Genomic DNA, 14331 nt, shown 5'->3' on the forward strand with positions numbered 1-14331 from the left:
GAACAGTTTACTACCCATATTCTTTAGGAAACATTAAGAACTGATCCCAACCACTAAAACTCAGAGTAACAAGTAGCACACATTTCAGCCAAGCATTTAGCTAACTTTACAGAGTTTGGCAAACTTGTTATCCAAAAAAAAAAGAAAAAAAAAAAAGGAGAAACTACATTTGATAAATCTCTCATGTTACAGCATTTCAGCAGGTTTTTTCAAGTCACTTCTGGAAACAGAGAAATTCCAGTCTCTCCTCACACGGTCTGGCCTCCCACTTCCCATTTGCTACACTGAGGGCACCACAGCGTCGAGCGACTGGGCACTGTAACTTTTCGCCATTTACCCAGTTCTCATACTGTACATTATCCCCATACACCCAGATCCAACTACCCACCAGAAAGTTCAGCCCAATCCATACATAATCACTCTGGACGTCGTTAACCTTATTCTCAGCCGTATGCTGTTCCATAACTGATGCCACACTGGCCAAGTCCACATATCTGTCTCTACAGTGTTTCAAGGCTTCGATCCACGATTTGGGTTCTGACACCAGGATCATAGAGCGCACTTTGGCCATACAAAAGAAAGGGAGTGGATTAAGACACGTCTCATCGAACATCTCACCATTCTTTAAAGCTCCACAAGCTTGTCTGTCTGGTGAAATCATTATGCTCTTGGAATCTAGATTATTAGGTTGCATTCTGTTCCAAAATTGGATCTTTGATTGGCTACTAACCCAAATCCAAGGGTTATTATACAATCCAATCCAATAGTAAAGACCATGCACGAAAGAGCTTTGTGTGTCATGCATATACACCACTAGTGCAGTCAATTCTGCTTGGGTTTTCACCATGACTAGGCTCATGCTCAACAGCTTGCAGTGCGTCTGAGCTTCTTTCCAGATTTTATTTTCATTGACCAGTCTGAATTCAGGGATGCTGTTAACTTGTCTGAAGCAGACAAAAGGGTGTTCCTCAAAGCAAACGCGGTCATGCCAGAATCCTCTCCAATCGATCACTGCACAAAACAAACTGCTTAACCACTGGGAGTATGCGACAGGCTCGTTGTCTCCAACCCACCTCCAGGTTTCTTTCAAAGGAGTATCTTCTTTAACTGTAGCTAGACCAATCCAGGCCAAACTATTATCTAGCACTCTGCGAATAAATTGGTTGTCCACATCATTACGTATAATCGCAAGACCAGCGTGATCTGTTTCGCATTGTTGTTTTGCCTCCAGCCAAGTTTTTTTTTCTTTGACTAAGACCCAATCTCCAGAAACCTTCTTACACACAAAGAATAGTTTAGTGTCACATTTTGTGGTATAAAACCAGTGTCCAGCCATGTTCACTGAGGCACACTCTCCATACCAGTTGAAATAATTGGATTTGGTCTCATCCACCCAGTACCAAGCTGAGGAAATCTTATAAAGTCCCATCCAAGAGAGCTGGCTGGCAGAACCACTCAGATTCTTCAACTCGTTCTTATCTGAGGCTACAAACAGTTGTCCAGAATTATTTAGGCAATACATATGTGCATCACTCCAATTCATCATCATCTTCACATGGATGATTTCTTTCACTAATCCTGGAACGGGTCTATCGGCAGACGTATAGAGTGCCAGTAGCAGGAAGTTAAGAAGCCCAAACATCTCCATGGTGAGAAAGACAGCAACTGTTAATTTTTTTAACTACAGAATGAAAAAGGTACTACACAACAGGTGATCCAGCTGTGAGCCTTTGCCAATTCAAGCATGTGTATCTGACAGAAGAAAGTGCTTGTCTGAGAAAAGTGTTTATGTATTTGAATGAAAAGGTTGGTGTGGCTTATGTTCAGCTAATCTGCACTTTGCAATGGAAATTCTCCTCATCTCACGAGAAAGCCTTGTGACAATGGATACGGACTACACAACATTTAGCAAAATATATACTCTTCCTTCCTTTTCTGTAATTTAATTTGGCTGAACTTTGCTCAGATTCTCATAATATAATCTATGAATAGCTAACCACATTAATAAAATCCACAAAATTTAAAGAATGTTGGATACTTCTCGAATGCGCAGATGTCACTGGCCCCGTAACACACTTCACTTTTTTTTATTCAGTGTCTCAAACAAGAAGAAATATTTGATGCGTTACTGCTCATACTTTGAAACACTTCTCACATTTTAAATAGTTAACACTGGGTCAATCTAAACCCCAGTTAAATGGAATCCTGGGTTAATCATATTTCATGTTTCACACTGCTGCTCATACTTTACCTGGGGTTATCAATTACAACTGTAGGTACATGACATTTCACATTGTACATTCCTAAACCCTGTATTAATGTTCTTATTTGCATGTTTGCAGTGTCGACATTCATGATTGGATAAGTTCAAAATTACAAGTGTGAAACAAGGGTTTGGAATGATGATAACCCAGGATTAAGTGCCATATAAAAAGCCCTATTATTTCATTTCTGCTGACACCACTGGTACATTTTTCCAACATTTTACATCTGCCCAAAAAGAAGTAGTATATGCTTGGACAGTGCAGTGTACCAACAGAAGTGGTACAGTATATTTGCAGCACTGAGGAGTGGAATACTAAGAAGCAAAATGTTCTTGTGTCATTCATGACAAAAGTAAGTACTTCTAAATCATTCCAGGGGCCAGGAAGTGCTGATGTGTGCCATGTATCAGTCAGCCACAATCCAGGCATCTTTACTCAACCACCGCTGGTAGACAGCATCACTTTAAGGAAGAAGGCATTCAAAGGATAAATAATGACTTACAAAGCTTTGTAGATGTACATTTCTAAAATACAAAAGTAAAATAAAGGTATTGCAAATAGCCAAACAGGTATTATCTAAATAGCCATGTTTTCCTTATTCTTCATAATGTTATATTCTGACTCTCAGAAATCAAGTTTGACATTATTATTTTTATGTGAATAAATAAAGGTACATTTCTAGTTTAAACACTATTTTTTCTTCAGACAGTCCAATACGTCAGATGTATGCAAATACAATACGTCAGATGTATGCAAACTGACCCACATTTCATTTCCAACCACTGAAAATTGGTAAAATTCAACAATTGGCACAAGGAGCCACATTGGCATCCCCATATCACTGAGACGGAACCATATGGCCTCAACAAAGAAGATTCAAAAAGAAAAGTTTAAGAACCAGAATCTAAAAGGATACTGAGATACTACTACTTCTTGAGTTACATGTACTCACATCTTCATGAGCTTCATCCTATACATTACGTGACACCTATCTCTGTATAAAAATAAAGTAATGGTGCTGCCATATTTAAAAGTCATTTTTCCTGCTAAAATCTAAATCTCAGGTGAAAATCTTCATTTTGACATTTAATATTTTGGCTTTCTTCTTCATTACTATTTCTTTCAAATATTTAGCTTGGGAATTTTGGCTAAATGGACATGGAATGACCCATTCAGAAGTTTATCTAGAATGCATAAAGTTCTTTATTTTTCAGAAGTCTATGTGGCAACATGTATGTGATCAATTACTAGTTGACATCCTCATAACACACAAAACAAGCATTTTTTTTTTAAATTACAAAGTTAAAAAGGTACTGCGTAATAGGAATAAGCCACCTGTGAGTCTTTACCAACTCACGCATCTGTGTATTTGTCAGAAAGAAAGAGTATTTACCTAAGAAAATAGAGCATGTACTGTATTTAAAGCTTGAGGGGATGTTGGTACCAGCTCAGCTAATCTGTATTTTGCTATGGAAATTCTCATTTCATGAAAAAGGAAAGTTTTGTGATAAATAGAGTACATGAAATTTATCCGAAAAAAATAAAGAGATATGGAGGAATTTAAGGTCAATGTAGTAGCAAGAAGCTAAGATGCCCAAACTAAGCAAGACAAGAACTGATGCCACATTAACTAGTCTTAAAATTCATTTGCATGATGTCATAGTGTTTCAATAGGAAAGTTTCAATTTTCTGTTGAAACAAATGGTATTCAAATATTTGAGCCATTAAAGGCAAAGAAAACATTAAAGGCATAGTTCACCCCAAACAAAATGAAATAATATGATGATGATTAAGAAATTTAATTTACACTACTTCAAGTGATTTGTTATATTTTTCAAAATATCAATTCAGATGTATAAGATAGGTGTAAGAGGCCTGAGTTCAATTATGAAGTAAAATGCAATAGATTTATGGAATTTCACTTTTTCATACACACACAGGGCCTTAGTGGTGCAACAGATCACAAAACTCACGGTTCGGATCATATTACGGTTTTTGAGTCACGGATCACTTTTCTAATCACCCCCAAAAAATGTGGCTTTCCATTTATGAAGTTTTATTAAGTGTTAACAATGAGATTATGGGGTTTTTTTTATAATCAATTAACACTGCTTTTGTCATTTTTTACAAGATGGACAAAATTTGTCAAAATTTCAGTTTTACTGAATGGCACTTTTGGTTATACCGAATGACGATAATTTCGAACAATGCTAACAGGCCGATATCTAGCTGGCTAGCTAGTTAGCTTGCTAGCTAGCAAGCAAAAGGACAATTAAACATTTTATATTTATTACAGGTCTTTAAAATGTTACAACATTTTCCATGTTTTATAGCGGTTGTACCGAATGACCTGATGTTTCAGGACATGAGCCACTGAAAACATGAATTTTTCAAATAGTTAAAAGAGAGTTAGTTACTTTGCTTCATGACCATGTGGTCCTTTGCAGGTGTCTGAATGATGTCACATCCTGTCACATAATACTGACCGCATGACTTGATCCAAAATGGTCCCTTTATATTGGTTACTCCGAATGACATCAATGAAATTCATTTTTCTGGATATTCGTTCTCACAACAAAGCAACGACTTCTACACATAATTTTTATACCATTTTGCACTGTTGATATATGATGTTATAAAATCATGCCAGAATAAATAAATGTAAATTTATTTACATTTTAAGATATTTTAATCACAAATGAAATAGCTGTGTTTGACTTTGGACAGTTGAACCGAATGACCTTTTGATGCTTCAAAATCTTTAAAATACCTTTATATGTAGCAAAATATAATTAAAACCTTTTGGATTCAATAAAAGAGATCTAGTTGTACTACTTTACATACTTTGGATGTCATATGTGTTTTTAAAAAAAACAATTTATTAAGGCCTTTGGACAAAAAAAATGACCCGTCACGTCACTGACCCAAATACAATATAACAAAGTTACAAATAAAGTAAGGTCTAATAGGAATTATTAGTGAAAGGTTAAAAATCGTTTGAATGTGTAAACTGGCAAGACAAAACATGCAAATGATAAACTTTCTACGATGGTAAAACTTTGCAGTTAATCTGCAAATCACATGTGTGCCGAATCGTGGGGCCTGGTCCATACAGATCACGGATCAACGATCTGTTATACCCCCCTACTCCTCCAGTCTGCTGCTATTGTTGTTTACTGCTGCTGCTACTCAGGGATGGGCAAAAATACATCAAAATGTATTTTAAAATAAAATACCAAATACCTTAATTTTAAATGTATCAAAATAAACTACAAAATACAGCAGCCACACCATGTATCAAAATAAACTACTGTATTTTTGTATTTTGAAAATACTACAAAATACTTTTACAAGGGAGCATGAAATTCATTCGCAAACCTTCCATCAGCTGGACTATTTGATCGATCCCTTCATAATTACACTGACTTAAGTAAACAACGTTTGATAGCAATAAATCTATATGCAATAAATCTGACATATGCAACCAGTTAAAGGCATAAATATGTAGGATTTTTAGATTAAAATATTCAAAAACCACTAAAACAATCTTATATTTTTTGTTGACTTTACCAAATGTTTCCAAGAAATTCTAAATCCAGAGAAATAAGCTAGTTTAACCAGGACACACACCGTGTCCGTGTGTCGCCTATCAATTACCCTCGATTTCCCGTTTTGTTTTGTCGAAACCATGGAAACACATGGAAAGACACTTTAGTACTGTATATTATGAGTTTTATTAGACAGGGAAGCAACTGTTTGGATACATTAATCGACAGAAAACTCATCATGTTATATCGCTTAACACATTAAGGGCCAGATTTACTAAACGGGGCAAATTCGCGTGAGAGCGCAATTCCACAAACGTGTTGATGGCAGTGGAAAGTTTTGCACATGATCTGCTGACATGCAAATTAAAGAACACAGACACGGTCAGATCATTTACATAATGACTAACGCAATATATACCAAGAACAATGCAAATTAGCGTTGGCTCGCAAATAAACAGAGCTGAATCCTGATGCTGATGTTCTCATCAGGTGCGGGTCAATTTAACATGTAATCTGACAAACACACATATACTGTATAATATAGTTTGCCAAGCTATGTTGGCCTTTAGATATAGACAGGGATGGGCAGTATTTATGATACATGTATTTCAAATACGTATTTCAAATACAAAATAGTATTTTGTAATTTGTATTTGATAGGGTTGATGAAAATGGCTTTGTATTTTGTATCAAAATACTTTAGTGTTTTGTATTTTTGTATTTTTAAAATACTGTAAATTACTTTGTAAGAAGTCTACATGATGACATCATAAAATTGCGGCCTCTGATTGGTGCCTACTCTATAGTTTGCAGAGACTTGTGATCAGAACAGAAAATTGATCCATATGGAAGAAGGTGATCAAGAAACGTGAAGGCTGCCAGCTTTCCATCAATTTTTAGCATGAATTGCTATCATTTTTAACAGTTCATGTAAAGTTTTGGTGTTCGTTTTGGTAGCCTAGGCTAAATATTTTTCAAGAACATTGTGTGAATAGTACCAATTTACATAATGTTCTTGAAAACTATTATACTGAGCAGCAGCCCCCTATATTTATGATTAGCAATCAAATGATTAATTGGTTAAAAACTCGTTGCTATGAATACAGGTGCCGTCAGTTGTCTTCTTATAAATGACTTGTTGTCATTGAGTCAGTGTTGCTGATGCAAAGTAGGCCCTTCATTACCAAACATCAAGTAACTAAATTAGGATACAATTATGAGTCATTCACAAACATTAAACTGTTGGTTACTTTAAAACTAAACTTCATCTGGGAGATCACAGGGATATGTGAATATTTGATCTGTTAAAGCCACAATATGTAAATTTTCGCCTGTAAAGATCGCTAATTCAAAACAAAGGTGTAGCCTGATGACGCCTTGATTTCACAGAATCATGGGAGGTGTTGTCTTCACGTCTACAGCTGGTGGAAAAGAATCGGGACAGGAATCTCATTACTAATAAGAGACAAGTGCGAGTGCGACACACAGCTCGACAGCAGCGGATCTTTTATTATGCCACAGTCGCTGCTCCCGCTTCTTTCGGTCATGTGCACGTAGGGTAAAGCAGTGCTGCTTATCATATCAGAAACATTTGTGTGTTGAAAGTTAGTATAGTGCTACTCTGTGTGTTCGCTCAGGGGCTACTATGAGACACTTGTTGCACACTGCAGTAAGATAGATCAATATTAGTCATGGTAAAACATGGTACTCGCGATAAATCAAGAAAACGAGATTCAAGCAATAAGACTTAGGGCCAGATTTACTAACAGCTTGTGCCAGAGCAAACCCTCTTTTGGCGTTAAAAAACTACTGTCGGGATTTACTAAAGACACGCAGTATAAAATTAGCTCTGAAAAGGCGTGAACTGAATTGTGTTTGTGGCTGACCTTATTGCATATGCATTTTTAGGAGTTTCCCTTTCAGATGCAAAATTTATGGGAGGAGAATATTTAAATGAACTACAGAATGCGATTTACTAATGTTTGTCCTCGTCAATTTACTGGTATTTACACTATTATTTAACGGCCTAAAAAAGCATGTCTGAACCCATTTTGTGACACCGCAGAGAACAGAGAGCGCATGGTAGAAGGATTATTAATTTCTTTGAAATGCCAGAGTAAGACCTTATCCGAACATATCCTTTGCCTATATCTATATCTATAGGCCAACATAGCTTGGCAAACTATATTATACAGTATATGTGTGTTTGTCAGATTACATGTTAAATTGACCCGCACCTGATGAGAACATCAGCATCAGGATTCAGCTCTGTTTATTTGCGAGCCAACGCTAATTTGCATTGTTCTTGGTATATATTGCGTTAGTCATTATGTAAATGATCTGACCGTGTCTGTGTTCTTTAATTTGCATGTCAGCAGATCATGTGTAAAACTTGCCACTCCCATCAACACGTTTGTGGAATTGCGCTCTCACGCTAATTTGCCCCGTTTAGTAAATCTGGCCCTTAATGTGTTAAGCGATATAACATGATGAGTTTTCTGTCGATTAATGTATCCAAACAGTTGCTTCCCTGTCTAATAAAACTCATAATATACAGTACTAAAGTGTCTTTCCATGTGTTTCCATGGTTTCGACAAAATAAAATGGGAAATCGAGGGTAATGATGTCATTGATAGGCGACACACGGACACGGTGTGTGTCCTGGTTAAACTAGCTTATTTCTCTGGATTTAGAATTTCTTGGAAACATTTGGGATAATGTTAGTACACAAGTTAACAAAAAATATAACATTGTTTTAGTGGTTTTTGAATATTTTAATCTAAAAATCCTACATATTTGTGCCTTTAACTGGTTGCATATGTCAGATTTATTGCATGACTCGGGCAAAGAAAAGCTGTTGCTATCAAACGTTGTTTACTTAAGTCAGTGTAATTATGAAGGGATCGATCAAATAGTCCAGCTGATGGAAGGTTTGCGAATAAATTTCATGCTCCCTTGTAAAAGTATTTTGTAGTATTTTCAAAATACAAAAATACAGTAGTTTATTTTGATACATGGTGTGGCTGCTGCATTTTGTAGTTTATTTTGATACATTTAAAATTAAGGTATTTGGTATTTTATTTTAAAATACATTTTGATGTATTTTTGCCCATCCCTGGATATAGGCAAAGGATATGTTCGGATAAGGTCTTACTCTGGCATTTCAAAGAAATTAATAATCCTTCTACCACGCGCTCTCTGTTCTCTGTGGTGTCTCCTCCTAACAGCAACAACTGCAACCATGTCACAAAATGGGTTCAGACATGCTTTTTTAGGGCGTTAAATAATGGTGTAAATACCAGTAAATTGACAAGGTCAAACATTAGTTAACTGCATTCTGTGGTTCATTTAAATATTCTCCTCCCATAAATTTTGCATCTGAAAGGGAAACTCCTAAAAATGCATATGCAATAAGGTCAGCCACAAACACAATTCAGCACAATTCAACACAATTTCAGAGCTAATTTTATACTGCGTGTCTTTAGTCAATCCCGACAGTAGTTTTTTAACGCCAAAAGAGGGTTTGCGCTGGCACAAGCTGTTAGTAAATCTGGCCCTAAGTCTTTTTGCTTGAATCTCGTTTTCTTGATTTATCGCGAGTACCATGTTTTACCATGACTAATATTGATCTATCTTACTGCAGTGTGCAACAAGTGTCTCATAGTAGCCCCTGAGCGAACACACAGAGTAGCACTATACTAACTTTCAACACACAAATGTTTCTGATATGATAAGCAGCACTGCTTTACCCTACGTGCACATGACCGAAAGAAGCGGGAGCAGCGACTGTGGCATAATAAAAGATCCGCTGCTGTCGAGCTGTGTGTCGCACTCGCACTTGTCTCTTATTAGTAATGAGAGTCCTGTCCCGATTCTTTTCCACCAGCTGTAGACGTGAAGACAACACCTCCCATGATTCTGTGAAATCAAGGCGTCATCAGGCTACACCTTTGTTTTGAATTAGCGATCTTTACAGGCGAAAATTTACATATTGTGGCTTTAACAGATCAAATATTCACATATCCCTGTGATCTCCCAGATGAAGTTTAGTTTTAAAGTAACCAACAGTTTAATGTTTGTGAATGACTCATAATTGTATCCTAATTTAGTTACTTGATGTTTGGTAATGAAGGGCCTACTTTGCATCAGCAACACTGACTCAATGACAACAAGTCATTTATAAGAAGACAACTGACGGCACCTGTATTCATAGCAACGAGTTTTTAACCAATTAATCATTTGATTGCTAATCATAAATATAGGGGGCTGCTGCTCAGTATAATAGTTTTCAAGAACATTATGTAAATTGGTACTATTTACATAATGTTCTTGAAAAATATTTAGCCTAGGCTAACAAAACGAACACCAAAACTTTACATGAACTGTTAAAAATTACAGCAATTCATGCTAAAAATTGAAGGAAAGCTGGCAGCTTGCACGTTTCTTGATCACCTTCTTCCATATGGATAAATTTTCTGTTCTGATCACAAGTCTCTGCAAACTATAGAGTAGGCACCAATCAGAGGCCGCAATTTTATGATGTCATCATGTAGACTTCTTACAAAGTAATTTACAGTATTTTAAAAATACAAAAATAAAAAACACTAAAGTATTTTGATACAAAATACAAAGCCATTTTCATCAACCCTATCAAATACAAATTACAAAATACTATTTTGTATTTGAAATACGTATTTGAAATACATGTATCATAAATACTGCCTATCCCTGCTGCTACTGCAGAGCAATATGGAGACTTGCTACTGCCAATACATACAATACACAGACACAGTGCTGAAATCATGTAAGCAAACTGCTGCTGCACAATTAAGGTGCATTCACGTAATTCCTGTAGTTACGAGATTCTAGGTTGTAAAAAGCGTTCATGTCCTTGTAGAACTCGCAATTACAGCTTGTAAGCTGGGAGTTTTCTGAAAGCTCCCAGATGTACCACATGGCCACCTGACCGCTGTAGATTAATTTAGGCATTGATAGTGGTGCTATAGAAATGCATAATTCCCAGTCCAAGGACGTGAACAGCTCCGAATATAACGTCACGTGTTGTCATCTCAAGATTCCGGTAAATACGAGGTGGCGTGAATGCGGCATTAGCATGCATGATATTACCCATAGCAATTTTATACAGGTGGAGCTGGGGAAGATGGAGGGTTTCTGAAAGAGTGCTGAAAATTGCTACAGCAAATACTGACCAAGTATTTGAATGTTGAGCAGCAAGCTCAGTGAGAATGAGTTAGGGACATATCAGCCTGCACCCTCATAGAGTTTCATGTCCCCTGAATGTGTCTGTGAAGTTTCAGCTCAAAATACCCAATAGATTTTTTTTAATTCATTTTTTTAACTGCCTATTTTGGGGCATCATTAAATATGCGCCGATTCAGCGTGCTTCCCCTTTAAATGCTCGCGCTCCCCAGCCCCAAGCTTGCGACTCTATAATACATTGCATAAACAAAGTTCACACAGCTAATATAACCCTCAAAATGGATCTTTACAAAGTGTTCGTCATGCAGCATAACTGATTATGTAAATATGGTATTTATTTGGATGTTTACATTTGATTCTGAATGAGTTTGAGACTATGCTCCGTGGCTAAAGCTAACATTACACACTGTTGGAGAGATTTATAAAGAATGAAGTTGTGTTTATGAATTATACAGACTGCAAGTGTTTAATAATGAAAATAACGACGGCTCTTGTCTACGTGAATACAGTAAGAAATTATGGTAACTTTAACCACATTTAACAGTACATTAGCAACATGCTAATGAAACATTTAGAAAGACAATTTACAAAATATCACTAAAAATATCATGTTATCATGGATCATGTCAGTAGTTATTGCTCCATCTGCCATTTTTCTGCCTTGCTTGCTTATCTGCATAAAGTCTGATGATTCAGCTGTGCACAGATCCAGACGTTAATACTACCTTGTCTAATGCCTTGAATATGGGCTGGCATATGCATGAATTTGGGGGCATACATATTAATGATCCCGACTGTTACATAACAGTTCTTCGGAGGTCTTTTAAACAAAAGAGATTTACATAAGAAGGAGGAAACAATGGTGTTTGAGACTCACTGTATGTCATTTCCACCTTTAATACTAATAAAAGTTTTTAAGATTTTGCCAATTGGTAATAAAAGCAATCAGTATTACTTCATCATGCCTGATTAATGGTTTCAAAAAGAAAACAATGATTAACCCAAGTCTGATGTAAGCTCAGCAAGTGAAGACATAATGAGTAATAATCAACCACTTATAAAACAGTTTGTAAGCTAATGACCTTCTGTAAGCTAATGAGGATCTAATGGTGCATTCTGCTATAAACAGCCTGAGGCAACAGTCCTTGCAATGAATCTTTATCAGGATCTCAGTATACTGGTTTGAAGCAGCCTCAGAAATTTGACTGGAACTACAGAATAATATTTAAAATCTCTAAGTCTTGTTAAGAAGACCTCTGCAAAAACTAGTATTTCACCTCTTAAAATAACCAACAAGCACAAACGTGCTGTTAAAAAACAAAGCAGCATAAAATTCACTCTGAAAACCTGACCATAAGCAGATCACGTCTGCTGCTTCCAGTTACATTAAAACCAAAGCCAGTTCTATGAGTGAGTGCACATAAATGAAGCCAGATAGCTACTGTAAAAGACTCGGACTGATAGGTATCAAACTATATAATACAATAGTCCAAGGAGATGCACAATCTGTACTTCAGGGGATTTCGGTCTTTGACCTTCTCGACTTTATCCAACAATAAAAGCAATGTTACTCATATAATTTTGACAATCTATTGAATTGATATTTAATTAATCACAGTAAAAATATAACTATTATAAACAAATTTTAATTGATCTTAATTTTCATATTTTAATTAAATCTTAATACTCAGTTGTTCCCGCAGTTAATACACAATTTGTTCATGCATTACAAAAAAATAAGGTCATGAGGTCAAACATTTCATTTTCAGAATCATCTCTTTTCACTGACCATTTGTGTAAAAAAATTAAATAATAAAAAAAACACTTAAGTACTATTTTGTATCCTATTTGTGGACAGTGCCAGCTGTTCAATGAGGATGACAATCACATCAGACAGCTCTGGCAAGACTAGAGTGGATATGTTACTCATGGTCTGCTGGTCTTAGCTGGTTTAAGATGGTCTCCAAGTCTGACCAGCTGAAAAATCACTCTAAAACCAGCCAACAGGCCAGCCCTGACCAAGCTGAGAGACCAGCAAACCAGCTTATGATATTTTTTAGCAAGGTCGTAAAGCAGGATTTTATAAGCTGACAGAAAATCATGACACTGTTTGCCTGTTATTGGCAAGTGCCCGTTATTGCTGTCCTCTTGCTAAAGGTCAAACTTCGGTTACCATGCAAACAAACCAGTTCAAAATGCAAATCAAACAAGCAAAGATATGCATGTTGTGCTATGGCATATTGGACAGCTGAGAGCATGACTGTGTTCTGATGCCGATCCCACAAAGGAGGAGATGATGCAGCCATCACAAATGACAGGCAGGTGCCAATGATGACAAATCATCTCTGCCACGATGACAGCTTCATTCGCATCAGGGACTGAATACAATGATTGAATAAATACATGACAATTCCCATCATCAGACTTACCCAAAATCTTGATCCATAGATTTAAAGAAGAATTTGTAGCTGTTAACCGGTCGGTTGCTGAGGACATTTTTGAAATCTGCCAAAGTTACCTTCTCTGGAGCCACTGACAGTTTCACCAAATAAGGAGTTTCCTCCTCATCTATATGGTAAATGATTTTAGTCTCCGCCATGAGAATATGGTGGGAACAATTGCCGGAGAACGGCGCGTGTTCCTGATGCTGCCTATACAGACGTGCGGCGACAATAAATAAAATGTCTAAAATAATGGATGCTAAATAAATACAATCACGCATTTAGCGTGACTGAAGCTGTGAATTAAGCGACTTTGTAACGATAATGATAAGAACACTGCCATTATGGAGGCCTGATAGATATCTATTGCAGCTCACTATGCGGAGGTTTTGCTGCCTGTGTTACTGAAACAGGAAGGAAAGGTTCACATCCTTGAGAGAATCAGCCTGGAATATCCGAGCCGTTCTCCTGCGCAGTGCTGCCATCGTGTGGCAGACAGAAGCAATGTGGATTCATGAACGAACAGGAAAATAGGTCTCATCTCATCGCGTCTGCTTTTTGGAGAAAGTGTTAAAGGATTAGTTCACTTTAAAATTAAAATTACCACAAGATTTACTCACCCTCAAGCCATCCTAAGTGTATATGACTTACTTCTTTCTGAAGAACACAGTCGGAATTATTTTAATTAAATATCCTGTCGCGTCAAAGCTGTAATGGCAGTGAACGGAGGAAACAAGTTTGAAACTCAAGAAAGCTTCCGCCAGACCGCCTTCCGCATTCAAGTTACAAAAAAGTGTAAAGGCCCCGGTATACTTCAAACGAAGTTCTTTTTCGTTCTTCGTTTAGGGGTAAAACGAA

Source organism: Megalobrama amblycephala, linkage group LG21 (genome assembly GCF_018812025.1).
Source record: "Megalobrama amblycephala isolate DHTTF-2021 linkage group LG21, ASM1881202v1, whole genome shotgun sequence".
Classification (NCBI taxonomy): Eukaryota; Metazoa; Chordata; class Actinopteri; order Cypriniformes; family Xenocyprididae; genus Megalobrama; species Megalobrama amblycephala.